The sequence below is a fragment of the Callorhinus ursinus genome, unplaced genomic scaffold (assembly GCF_003265705.2).
Source record: "Callorhinus ursinus isolate GAN/ISIS: 27379988/994484 unplaced genomic scaffold, GSC_fseal_2.0 scaffold11, whole genome shotgun sequence".
Classification (NCBI taxonomy): domain Eukaryota; kingdom Metazoa; phylum Chordata; class Mammalia; order Carnivora; family Otariidae; genus Callorhinus; species Callorhinus ursinus.
Window position 1 is genome coordinate 4321021 of NW_027397073.1, and position 14279 is coordinate 4335299.

At 38.6% G+C, this 14279-nt stretch overlaps 1 non-coding gene across 1 annotated transcript; it reads left to right on the forward strand.

The window, feature by feature from the left end:
- Window positions 1–4352: 4352 nt before the first annotated feature.
- TRNAA-UGC (transfer RNA alanine (anticodon UGC)) lies at window positions 4353–4424 on the forward strand. The gene has a single exon. It is a non-coding gene; the product is annotated as a tRNA-Ala (tRNA).
- The last annotated feature ends 9855 nt before the right edge of the window (window positions 4425–14279 follow it).

The following is a 14279-nucleotide window of genomic DNA, read 5'->3' on the forward strand; positions in this document are numbered from 1 at the left end:
CTTTAGAACTTTACAATTCCAAAATTAGAACTAAGAAATTTTACATATATACACATATAATAAGATTTGTATGTTAAATTAACTTAAGAAATTTTTATTTAAGTTTTATCATGTGCCTAATTCCACGTAAGGCATTAAAAAAAGAAATATATATACATAAAATTAAAATGTTGCATATTTTATGTAATATATACATTTCAAACCATATATGCAACTCAAATCATAAGAAATACTTTAAAAGAATAAAGGTTAAGTCTAAAATCTGTAAGGAAATAGTGTGCAAACTACCTGAAGAGATACCATGACCCTTTTCAACATTTATTCAAGTCTTTTGGGAAGGACTATGGAGGAATTGGTGTTTGATACGGGCTCTGAAGATTTGCTAAGATTTGGTGAGAGTCTACTCGACATGTACGGAATGTCCAACCAAAAATAATGACTAGAGGCAAATAATTAGTTATTTCAAATACCTAAAAACTCAAAAATTGTGTTAAAATAAAGATGTCAGCATTTTAGTTCCTTCTGGAAGTTCTAATGGAAAATCCGTTTCCTTGCCTTCTTCAGCTTCTAGAGGCACGTGCATCCCCTGGCTTCTGGACCTTCCTCCATCTTCAAAGCCATCACATCACTTTGATGGCTGCTCCTGTCACAGAACTCCTTATCTTACTCTCTTTCCCTTGTAAGGACCCTTACGATTACATTAGACCCATGTGTATTCTCAAGGATAATCTCCCTGTCTCAAGATCCTTGATTTACTTATATCCACAGAATCCCTTTTGCCATGTAAAGTAACAAACTTACAGGTCTGGCGATTAGGACCCAGACTTCTTGGGGGGAGGCGGGGGAATCATTATTTGAGGTCATATCGGAGTGTTGCCAGATACCAGCTGAGGGAGGAAGTAGATGTCTCTGGCTCACTGGCCAGCTAGGAGTCTGGAACATTTCCTTATGGCCCCCATGGGTTCCCCCACCCACCCTTTCACAAACTACTGAAAAGGTCAATGTTTCCTACTGCTTTATTCGTAGTACTCCTTGTGGTAGATATTTGTGGTGTTCACTACTATCTAGATTCTCTTTCCTTCCTGGGCACCTGGAAGACTATATGTCCTGTGACTCTTTTATTCTTGCCAAAGAGCTGTGGTTGAAATTGACTCTTACTTTCCCAGACCACAACAGTGAAAAACCTTAGATGTTTCTCAACGTTCCTCTTTCTTCCACTGATGGTGCCAGTGACTAAAGGTGGAGGTTAAGATACTATCTAAGTACTAAGTACTAAGATACTATCAAATTGAGTCCCTGAGGAACAATGTGGGGCAAAGACTTCCATTTGTGCCCTATCTTTACCTCATATATGTTCTCCGAGATTTTGTATGTGTAAAAAATAACCTTTTCTGGAGGATTAAGTGCTGCTATTTTAGGGTTATTTGTCCATATCATCTGATATACAACTGAACCATAACACATGCATTTTTTTTACTATATATGTTTTTCTTTCTACCAGACTGTGAGTTTTGAGAGAGAGAGAACAATAGTTCTTTTAATTATATTCCTAGTGATAAAAGAATATTTGGCTTAATTATGGTATTTGAAAGAGTAAAATAATCAAACAGTGCATTCTTGCTTATGCAGTGTCCTCAAGTGTTCTGTTTCTCAAGGTTCTCTGTCCTCATCATAGAGGAAGGTTGAGTATATTTTGCAAAATCTGAATTTTAAATAATTCCTTGCACTTTCACAATGAAATTTTATCCATGTATACTAGCTATAAAATCTTATTATTCCATCAAATAACATTTACAGAACAAGTTAAATTGTTACTTTTCAGTACTTTTCACAGGGCAAACCCATTGATAAGAAAGAGACGACGTCTTGAAAGCTAGTTTTTGTATCACAAATGTTGCATGAGTATTTATGTGCAAAGCACTTATGAGAGGGGAGAAGCCAGTAAAAGCCAGAGGGTAAAGGAGAGAGATTGTGCACGTGGAGGCTCTCCTGCTTCTGTGCTTCCAACAAGAAATGTGGCATGGCCAGTCTTTCCTGTGTGGTAGCAAGGAGCATGCTTGACTTAACTCAGTGTCTAGTTCAGGATCTTGCAGCAGAACAATCTCGTGAAACCCACTCTTTCCAGGGTGAATTCTTCATGTGCATGGATTCTGGACAATTAAGTAAATAAGTAACAAAACAAGCATAAATCTCTCTGAGACATAACTTTACAGAAAGCATTCTATGTTTATGGACTGAAAGAAATATGGAGCCTTCATAATCTTGTTGATTTCGTTCATTTTGTTTCAAGCTCGGAAGTCTTTTCAGGACAAATGGAATTTTCTATGACTATCCTGAAGCATGAAAAGTAATTTATATTTAGGTTTATTCTGCATGCCTTCTCCTGGCACAGTCATAGGATAAACATTTGAGGCACTACTCTCTTCTCTGAGTCTTTAGTGTAGAGTATTTTACAGTAAAGTACACGGTAGGACAGAGGTCTGGTAAAGATGGAGTAATTTACACCTCAGTCACATCTAGTTTTACTAGCTGTGTTTTCACTGATGGATGAAGACCCAGCAATATCAAGGTAAGAGATTTAAAGACTATAATGATAGTCTTGCTCAAGAGAATTACCTATATTTTGGACTTATTTTAATCAGTATATGAATTATTGTGTATTTTCATATTTTTCATAAGGAATATCAGCATATACATCTGAAGTTAAATATCTAGAATTATAGAAAACTATATTAGGATAAAGTTTTTTTCTGAAGCCATCATTATATTGGAACCAGAGCTAAAAAGAAAGGAGATAATTTTTCTTTTGGTAATTCTTTATTATTTTGGACTTTGTCCTCTATTAGTTTCATTGATATAGGTAAGTGTATCATATATCATTGAGTTGGTTCATAAATGAGTTTGTTGTTCTTAGCTTCTGATCTTATATTGGCCAAGAATGTCCAAATTTGCTAAGATAGAGCAAGAGTGTGCTTTAAAGTTTGCATCTTCTTAGCAAAGAGAACCAGTGTCAGAGCCAGAATATGCTGTTAGTGATAACCCGGAAATTAGATTTTCTGTAAGGCTCCGATGAGCTCATCAAATATTTACAGAGCCCTACGCTAATAATCCTATCAAGGGATATGCTGCATTCAGCATTATGGGTTGTGGTAATCAAGCAGATGAAACCAAAGAATAGCTCTTTCATTTACTTCTGGTATTCCTGTTTGTCCTCTCATTGTGGAAATGTTATTTATCAGATCACTATTTCATCTTTATCATTATAGCCAGTGAAAATCAAATGCCAATAGCTCTCCACAGTTTGGACTCAGGTCCTCCAGGAACTTGCTCCACTCAAGAGTGATGCTGCTTCCTCTGGCCACGGCAATACCATGTAACTTGGATGGGCTGTTAGATCCAGAACGCCATTTCCCTGTCCTGAGGGAAGTACTGTTATGGCAACAAGTAAACCCCTTCTTCATCTTTTTCTTCTCAGTAACAAGACCCCCCATTCTGACCTTCACCCCAGGAAGGATATGAAGGTGGTTCAGTTTCTACCACCCCAGAATATGACGTTCTGGCACAAGGATTATTGGGAGATGAAGGCAACTCTTTTCCTGGAAGCAGACCCTAAATTCCTGTTGTGATGCCCCCAGCCCACACTACCAGGAAGGAGATACCAACCCTCCACTGAAGGCAGCACTGCCCTGAGAAGATTTACACCCTCAGACCTTTCTGGAGAGCTCTTATCTTCCACTGGTTTCCCCCATACCTTTACTTTCCCCAATTTGCACCTCCTAAAACCTAAACCCTTCTTCCTTTGTCTTGTCACTTCCGTACTGATTGATTGTTGCAGTGTTCTAACCACGCCTTTGTGTTACTCATCACTGGGTTTCTCCTTGTTGTATGTGGGGGTGGGGGTGGAAGGGATTTAATAAACTCATTTTTCTCTTGTTAACCCTTTTGTTGGTCTATTTTTCAAGGCCCGGGCACAGAACCTAGGGGAATAAGGAGTTTTTTCCCTTCCCCTATAGAAGGCATAGGGACATTGTGGAATATAATTAAAGTATTTTCTTGGGTGGATGAGTAGGAGACCACAGAAATAAGATGAATTTTGAAGGAAGGTGGTGCTTCATCATATCTATAAATAAGGCTTGGGAAGCTAGCACGATGCCGAGCTATAAAGCAGCAGGACGATTCTATATTAATGGTGCAAAACGTCCCTGGAAGAATGCTTAAGAACGTTCTGTGACTGGAATTTGAGACCATAGGAATCCAGTGTTATTTTGTTCCCTAGATAGAGTCATCTGCCCATCTTTTTAAAAAGGAATAACTGTGCCAACTCATCTCCGTGTCAGGTCACTTTCAGACCTGGGGATGTAGCTCAGTGGTAGAGCATATGCTTTGCATGTATAAGGCCCCAGGTTCAATCCCTGGCATCTCCGTTACTTTTTCCCCCCAACTGTACTAACCTGTTTTTTAGGCTCATTCGTTAAGTATCATAGCATCCTACGGTGGAAGCTACATCGTCAGCACTGCACATCAGTCTAAATTACAAGTGGCATCTTACTCTACTAGATGAACTATATGAAAAGCTCATGTTGTGATAATACTTTCTTTCAGTATTAATAGCATCTTTTTATTAATCCAAAATAAAAACCTAGCCTTTCCAACAAATCTTTACTTCTCTATTTGGTTCATTTACATTACTGCTAACATCCTATTTCTTTTAATAAAACCATACGAATGATCAGGTGGAAACTTACCCGCCCGGCCATGGGCATGGCCCACTTGAAGAATGGAAAACACAACACATATATTTATAACACTCCTTATTTTCAACGTATTTTCTCATGCGATACCGCTCTAGTATTCACAGCAGAGTTATGGGATATAATGGCGCCAGGACCGCCTCACAGACTTCACAAAGTAAAGAGAGGTCTTTGTTGTGTCCTCCTTCTTCTGCATTCCGAGTCTATTTGAGTATTTGGCTGTGTACCTTCCCCCTGACATCTAAGCTGTATCTCCTGCTCTCACCGGGACAGAGTTAAGGTAACTCTCACGCTGCCGATCAGCCTCCCTTTCCAGATGACACATGATGATGTTTGATGTGAGTCAAGGTACTGTTCTCCTTCTGTGTTGAGTATCTCCCCGGCAGCGGCGCTGCTTGCCTTTACTTGTTTGCTCTATGAGTAAAACCTAGAGATCCCATGTTCAACACTTAATTTGCTAGGATAAATCTAAGACCTTCAGATCAAAGACATTTTTAATTATGGAATACAAGGTTGTACATGGATTCATATTGCAGAGGAATATTAAAAAACTCCCTTAACTTATTCACCATCTTTGAGAAGCTATTAAACTTGAGAAGAGAGCGAAACAGTTTCTCTAATTACGAATATATATTACACATTTTATTGCTTCATTTGAAATAGTATCTCTGCTCATGTGCTCTCAAGGTCAATGTCCCCTTTCTTGGTGCACGAAGATGCTTGGGAAGAGGAAGAGAAAGGTGACAAGCCCCGGCTCGGCCCCTGTCACCGCCTGCCCAAAAGCCGTGTGACAATCCCCATATTTTCTTGACAGCCTAAAGGACACCCTTCTTTATCTTAAAGTGTAACTCAACTGTCAAGTTCTTGAACTGAAGTCAAATACCATTTCATTTTTTATATTCTGGAAAACAAGAGGACTGTCAGAGAAGTCAAACCAGAAACTGTAAAACAAATAAGTATTAGATGACGTTTTCTATGCCAGAAAGGACCGAAAAGAGAAAAAAGCAAGTCATATGACAGCTAGTGGTACCTTTAGGAATCATGATGGCAACACCAGGAGCCCCTTCGTTCTTGACCACAACCTTAGGAGGTGGTGCTATCTTCAGCCCCATTTTAAAATTGAGGAAACTGATGAACTAGGGTTATGCATAAAGGGTTCAGGTCATGGGTCCAGCCGAGCCGTGTGGTCACTACACAGACCTGAGAATCAGTCTGGCCCCAACACTACAGAGCCATGTAATGTCAAGAAATGAGTCTGCCTCTATGGGTCCCATAGATTGCACACAGGTGGTAGTAGGCTGGAGCCGAAACAGTCTGGGCTTTGGTGCTGGTTTGACTTCATACTCAGGATTCTGGCGAGACTAGATGTCTGGGTGGGCTTTGCAGCCCCAGTGACCTCCAGTAGTTTTAGAAAATAGAGATAATAATATTTAGCTCAGAGGCATTTGGGGGAATTTGAAAAGTTGACATATTTTATGCACTTTAGTTCCTGATACTTACTTAGTTCCTGATAGACTAACCCTCAATAAAGAGTTCCTATTTTTTCCTCTACCAAATAATAGAAAGATGACAGTCAAGGAGTCTTGTCATTCCAAAACATGGATTCCAAGACAAGCCCATTATTTGGAGAATTAAGGAATATAACTAATGAAAAAATATGTAAGTACATGGAAATATAAATAATTTTAAAGTTATTGTGCAATATTTTAATGAAAGTTAATGGTAGAATTATTCAAATTAGATTCAGAGGATGGTAAACATGCTTTGAGCTTGAAGAAGGGGGAGAACTCATAAACTGGTAGGGCTTGGGAATTTTCAAGGACTCAGGAAACAGGGCAGGTACCGAAGGCTGCATAGCCTTTTAAAGAAGCAAAAAAGTGGGGTGCCTGGGCGGCTCAGTCGGTTAAGTGTCTGACTCTTGATTTCAACTCGGTTCATGGTCTCAGGGTCATGGGATCGCACCTCATGTTGGGCTCCCAACTCAGCACAGAGTCTGCTTGAGATTCTCTCTCCCTCTGCCTCCCCGTAACCCCCTCCATTTGTGCATGCTCTTTCTCTCTCTAAATAAATAAGTAAATGAAATCTTAAAAAAAAAATAAGGCAAAAGTGTGCTCACCATCCACCATGTGGCAACATGCACAGAGGCGGCCAGACAGCACAAGACTTAGGAGATGAATGTACCCGCGTTTGACAGGAACCGAATGGGACCAATAATGCAGAGTCAGGGAGTGGGAGATAAAGCAGGAATGGAGACTTGCAATCAAAGTTGGGGTGGCTGTAGAAGTCTGGGGAATTTGCTCTTGATGCTGGTGATAAAGGGAATTACCCGCTGAAGGTTGGATCTCATTGCTTCTTGCATTTTTTCATTTCCTCTTCACTTCCTTATTCCTGTGATACTCAGTTCAGAATCACTCTCTTCCCCAAGGTTCCTTAGGCCTGCCAGCCACTGTCAGGAGGTCCTCCACTCACTGCTCAATGTCCCATGCTTCCTTTTATCACAAAACTCATCGTGGTCGACTGTAACTTTTGGACTATTTGCCTCTCATGACTGAGAGCTCCTCAAGAATGGAGATCATCTCTTACTCATATTTGTGTTTTTTATAATAAACTTTACATTACAGCAGTTGTAGATTTACAGAAAAGTTAAGAAGATAGTACAGAGTCTCTATGTATCTCCGCACACAGTATTCCCTATTGACATCATTTATCAGTATGGTACCTTTGTTAAAACGAATGAAGCACGATCAATACATAATTAACTAAAGTCCATAATTTATTCAGGTTTTCTTAGATTTTATCCCATCACCAGGCTAAGCCACCCTCCCACCCTCCCTCCCCTCTAGAACTTTGTTTTTCACAGTCCATCGTCTCTCATGATTTGTCTTCCCCTCTTGCTATCTTCTTCTTCTTCTTTTTTTTTTTTTAAAAACATGTAATGCTTTCTATAATGTATGGTATTCTTTGGAAAGACATCACTACGTGCAGCCCACACTTAATGAGTAGAAAGTTAGGCTCCCCTTTCTGTAGGGTGGAGAACCTATACATTGTTCTGAATTATTTGGTACAGGAATTCTCTACCATTTATTAATTTATGCAATCATTTAGTTATCAATAAATGCTCATGGCTATTTATTTTATACTTTGGGTTATAATCCAAGGCAATTTTTTGGTCAAATGGCTCCTGTTTTAGCTATTGGGAGCTCTCTCAGTTGTCCTCTGCGTCCCTCTGACACCCCCGTGAGTGTGCACTTGTGGGTGCTCAGCATTTTCCTACTTTCTGACACCACAAGGTATTGTGGGCTCATCTTGCATATTTTCTGCCTCCGTCCTGGAATCAGCCATTTCTCTGAAGAGCTCTGGGCTTTTGTTTGTTTGGTTCTTTTTTTTGCTTTTGTTCTCTTTTATTTTTGTTTTTGAGAATGGTATTAGAAGCCAAGATTCAGGAGCTGGGGGTGCTGATTACTCCTGGGGCTTCAGTTTTTTATCATCTCACCTGCCTAAGCAAGAAAATATATGTGTATGTATACTAACACCTGAATATCTACGAATATTTCTAGGTGTAACCATCTGTATCATATTGAGTGAAACTTGAGTTCCTACTGATGTCTCCACCTCTAATGCATTACCATGTGGGTGATTCTAGCCTCTTCACTTGGCTTATCTGTAAAGTCCTACCCTAACACTGAGAAATCTATCTACTTACATGTTCAACAGCAGTTTACATGTACCAGAATCGTGACAGCAGGATCAGGATTGTTAACCTGTATACCACACTGAAAAACAACTGTATCAGCTAGAAGGCAGTATTTACATGCAGTTCATTTTGCTTTTGTTTGTACAGATTCCACTCATTTCCAAAGTTACTTAGATGAGCACCTTCCCGCAGTCTTCTGTGTGAGGTTGCTTCAAACATTTGAACAGATATCTCTTGTCACAGCATCAAGTTCCTTCCTGGGATGACTAACTTCCTAATGATTTTCTAATTTGCATACTTTATGTCATGAAGTTCTATAGGTTTGGACAGATGAACTACATCATGTATCCACCATCACAGTATTGTATAGACTAGTATAAATTCCCTAAATCTGGGACACCTGGGTGGCTCAGTCAGTTAAATGTCTGCCTTCGGCTCAGGTCCTGATCTCAGGATCCTGGGATCGAGTCCCACATCGGGCTCCTTGCTCAGCTGGGAGCCTGCTTCTTGCTCTGTCTGTTGTTCCCCCTGCTTGTGCTCTCTCTCTCTCTGACAAATAAATAAGTAAAATCTTAAAAGTCCCTAAATCTCCTGTGCTTCACCTATTCATCCTCCCCATCTCCCCACAAAGCCCTCGAAACCACTGATCTTTTTATTGTCGCTATAATTTTGCCTTTTCTAGGGTATGATATAATTGGAACAATATGGTATCAGTCTTTTTCAGACTGTCTCTATTTAATATCTCTATATACACATAAGATTCCTCCATGTTTTCTATGGCTTCATCGCATATGAATAATTGAAATGAGTGACAAATATAGTATATTTATGGATAGATGGAGTATATTTTCATCTACAGTGGTTACCATGAAACATGAGGCACCAGGGGGTGCTTAAGGTTTTATTATTATTATTTTTAGTTGTTTGATTTGCTTTGATTTTTGTTAGAGCATGGTACTGCAGATGTTGTCTGCATCATAACAGATGCATAGTACTGGAGTCCCTGAGCATCTGTGATTTATGGGCATGGATTAGCGAGTCTCCCAATCTCCCAGAAAAACATGCAGAATACACGTGTACACATACAGGCATGAATGGGAGCTATGTCTTTATTTATTTTAAAGTTATTTCCTCTAATATCCATATTTATGTTGAAATCACACTCAAGCTGTATTTGCTAGTTGTGATAACAACTTAAATGTCTTATACCATCAAAAATCTATTGTTGAGTTAAGAATTGCTAGTACTGTAGAAGAAATAGCAGCTGCTTGTGGTGATTTTGAGCTCTTGTTGTTTTAACTTTGATAGCAAAAAACTTGAATATATTCCATAAATGCTGAAATATAGAGATAAGTGTATCTTGAATAATGATGTGGAGAAGTCACCAATAAACACCTTCAGTAAATTGCAAATTATTATGTATTACAATGTCCAGAAATTTAAGCTTCAGAGAGAGTGGCAATTCTCCAGGAAATTGGATCCTTGGAAGGGTGATTCAGCCAAGTCCAAACTTTGATCTCAGCACTGTGGATGGTGTCCGGGATAGCAATCATAGATGAGGAAGTGGGTCAGATTGCCACTCTGAGAATAGGATTTTTCCACTAACTTCATGGTGGATGAAAAAAGTATTCTGTGACAACCTGCCTGTCCTACCCTCCATTTAATTCCTCTTCTTTTATAGAAACACAAAAATTTGTTCCCTAATGAACAATGTATCTCTCTACCAGTAAGTCTAAGGGTCATGGCATGCTGATGCTCAGATTCAGGGCTGTGTGCAGAGGAGGCAGTTAGACAACATGCAAGGGCTGGGTCACACCCAGGGCTCTGTACACTTCCTGGAGCTGCCCAACCACCACCAATGCAATTAAGTGTTCCTCCATGAGCTCTCATTTGGCAGCCCCTCCTGGGCACAGTGACTCCCAGACTTGCCTGCTCTTCTAGCCCTTGTACAAAACTCCCTTATTCCGTAATTTGCAGTGACTTTTCTTCCTGACCACATTTAGACTAATGTCCAGAGATAAACATCTTTCTTCAAAAGAGTTAAGGATTTATTTACACATTTGTAGATTGTTATATTTGTATATATATTTACCTAGAAGCAGAAAAAAGCAAAACTGTGGTTACGTATTGACGGGTTATTTTTCATAGAATTTGCATGCTTCGGTGAAAACAACTTTAAAATGCCATAGATTTTACTATGTTTTCTATTACTGTAAACACTTTACATGTAAAGAAAAATTAAAGAAGCACAATTAAATATTCTTACCTGATGCAAAGTAAACACCAAAGAAGGTTGTGTTTGTGGTCATTACAAACTACATAAAGGCACATAAGGTATAAAAATATATATTTCTCATCGGTCACAACTTGTAGCCAATTGAATACATGTATTGCAAACTGTTTGCTTGCAATGTAGAAAGTATAACCAATCATTTCTCACTTTCATTCAGACATGGGTCTGGAGCAAAGTTACTAACCATGATTAATACTGATTTGGTCTTGAAATTTCCTTCATCTACACAACCAATGCTCAAAATCAAGATTTCAAAATATGTGTTTTTATTGCTCAATTTGCATATTCAAGAAAGAGTAGTTGAGGTTGCTACATGGATTTCTACCTAGTAAATCTTGTGAGCCAAGGCACAAATGGAAAATAGCAGTCCCATCTATCAAGAAATAGATTTAATTTTCAGCTATCAAAGTTGCAATGCAGTCCGTAATGCGGGGCTTGTACTGAACACGCCCTTCAAATGTTATTTTGCTATTTTATGGTTTCTGTCATTTCTGAGACTGCCATGCATAATGATGTCAAGTAGAATTCCTCATTCTTGCTATTGTCACTCACAGCCCACTTGACAAGCGGCACTGGACAGGATGGAAGGTGAAAAAAAATGCTTTTTCCAAAATTAATGGGATACTTATGCATTATTATCTATTGATCACAGAAATGCACTTTTCCTTTACACGTGCGTCAAGCTGGGAAAGAGTGGCCACATTTCAACGGAAAGGTCTTTTGTACTATTTCACCTTCGTATGACACCTCTCTAGGGGTGGCCCTCCATACAGATGGACTAAAATACACTAAACTTTGTGATGTCCCTGTGTTTAAAGATCACATTACTGCCTCATCCAGGGATAATATTCTGGATCATGCAGTGAATGTAGAAATGTCCGACTGGAGGGCCTGGGTGGCTCAGTCGGTGAAGTGTCTGCATTTGGCTCAGGTCATGATCCCAGGGTCCTAGGATCGAGCCCCGCATTGGGCTCCCTGCTCAGTGGGGAGCCTGTTTCTCCCTCTCCCACTCCCCCTGCTTGAGCTCTCTCTTTCTGTCAAATAAATAAATAAAATCTTAAAAAAATAGAAGTCCAACTATAAGATGCCATTAAGCAGGATATTATTAAGTCCAAAAGATTCTCTGTTTCTCTATGATGCAAGAATTAAAAAGAAGTATTTGAAGTGGACCTTCTCTATTAATAATACGTGTTTAAACTTGCTTCTGTGTGGTATTAATTTTAACTCTCTTGAGACAACAGTTCTATTATAATGGTGTTTCTAATAGCTCTAAGTCTTCTTTAGGGATATCCAGTTAGCATTCCAAAATTACAGATTCTTCTATTTGCTACTATTGAAACTGGGATCTAACTTTTTTAGCGTAATTGCATTTTTGAGCAGTTTAGTTTGTAAGATTTATATTAGAAACAAATTGATCCTTCAGTAGTGATGACAGATCTTTAAGTAAACTGTCATGTGGGAAAATTAAACACAAATATATGCTTTCTCCATATATTATTACCAATTCCCAGAGCAAATAAGACGGCTGAGACAACATTATATCTCTCGCTTAAGTAAATAGATTTACATGATTGAGATAATCATTGTTTCCTCTCCCTTGAAATACAAATAACAGGCAGCAAACTACTTAAAATCCAAAGGCAATAGAATATTTTCCTTTTTATTTTATTTATTATTTTTTTTAGAGATTTATTTTTTTGTTTGGGAGAGAGAGCCTGCACCAATGAGTGGGGAGGGGAGGGGCAGAGAGAGCGAGAGGGAGAATCCTCAGGCCGACTCTGTGCTAAGCATGGAGCCTGACGCAGGGCTCCATCTCCTGACCCTGAGACCATGACCTGAGCTGAAACCAAGAGTCGGGCCCTCAACTGACTGAGCCACTGAGACACCCTGAATATTTCTCTTTTTAAATCTTACTTATGAAGTGGAGCAAAAAGTAATGGGTCCAGGGTAATATGAATAACAAGTACAGAGAATAGCAAAACTCTTAGTGTCCTCGGGCATTTTGCCGAGAAGTAAATATCAATGATTATCATGACTCTAAGAGAAAATTCAACCCGTATATGGGCATGTTCTTTTAAATTTATCAATCATGTCACTGCTATTCATTTTACCCTCTTGCAATGTTTTAATAAAATATTGCCTTATTAGTGAGGGTAATAACTGCTAACACTGAAGCATCACTAATAATTTTTTTGTTAGATGTCGTCCATACACCTATGAACTCAGATGGAGAAAACAAAGCAATTAAATTGTCCCAGATTTTTAATGGATCACCCATGCAGTTACTTTCTTTGGAGTTGAGTGGGTTGTGATAGCTATCACCCATATCCTAATTTCTCAGAAGTATTATTTATGTGCACAGGAATCTGTAAGAAAAAAGACTAACTTTTGAAAAAAATAATTTTAGTGATAGTTGCAATTTTTTACATTACAATTTTATAAATCAAATCTTGCATACTAATATGCAGGTAGAGAGGTACAGATGTTAAAGCATTGTTGTCTGTGGTACCTCCCTTCTGAGTCTTTGTATCTTAATAACGCTTCAGGGTCTAGGACAGATCTCACTCTTTCTAGAACCAGGATAATCAGTAAATTTATTGAGCAACATAAGATGGTGTTCAAGTGCACGATCTCTAGAGCCAGAATCTCAGCTCCTCCATTAATAGATGGCACCTTAAGCTACTTATCTTTTGGGTATCTCCATTTTCTCAATTATAAAAAGGGGAAATGATAGTATGGATATAGAGCTGTTGTGAGGATTCAGTGAGTTAATACATGTAAACCACTTTGAAGAGTGACATGTAGTGTTTTAGAATTGCCAACTGCTCTCATTTGACTTTCTTAAAATCCTATTCGTTAGTAATTCTACCTTTGCATTTTTTGAGATAAAAATCTGAAATTAACCCATTTTAATTAACTTGCTCAAGGTCACATATCTGGAAGGAATTGTAGCCTGGATTATAACCTAGATTATATGACCAAAGTCCATGGGTTTTATTTCTATGCTATAATTTCTCAATCCATATGCATCTTTCCTGATATCCCCATCTTTTTATTATCTTTGGATTTCATCTGATAAGGTTATGGCATAGTTTTGAATTTACCTATGTACTGCTTTATACATACTCTTCTCCGTATGTTTTATTTTATTTATCCAGATAGGTTAGAATCTCATCAAAGGAATGGGTTGTGCCTTAACACAGCTCTTCCAGAGTCTGTACTATTGTGCTGAAGGAGTAGTATTTGCTTAATACAAAAGATTTTATTGGAACAATGCCAGAAAGATATGGTTTAAAAATATGCAAATTTAATTACAAATTTCTGTAGACGTTTTCTGAAATGTTGGCAAATATATTCAGCACAATTGTTTTTTCTCTGCCAGCCAGCATTGTACCCTTCCTGAAAGGTTTTGATGCGTAGATTAAAGGTTGACTGGAAGATACTTGCACAGCTGTAACAAGAGGGAAAGTACATTACTCCGAAAGAAAGAAAAGGATGTTGATGATTCCACCTGGCCAAAAGGCATGTGCAATAATTTAGC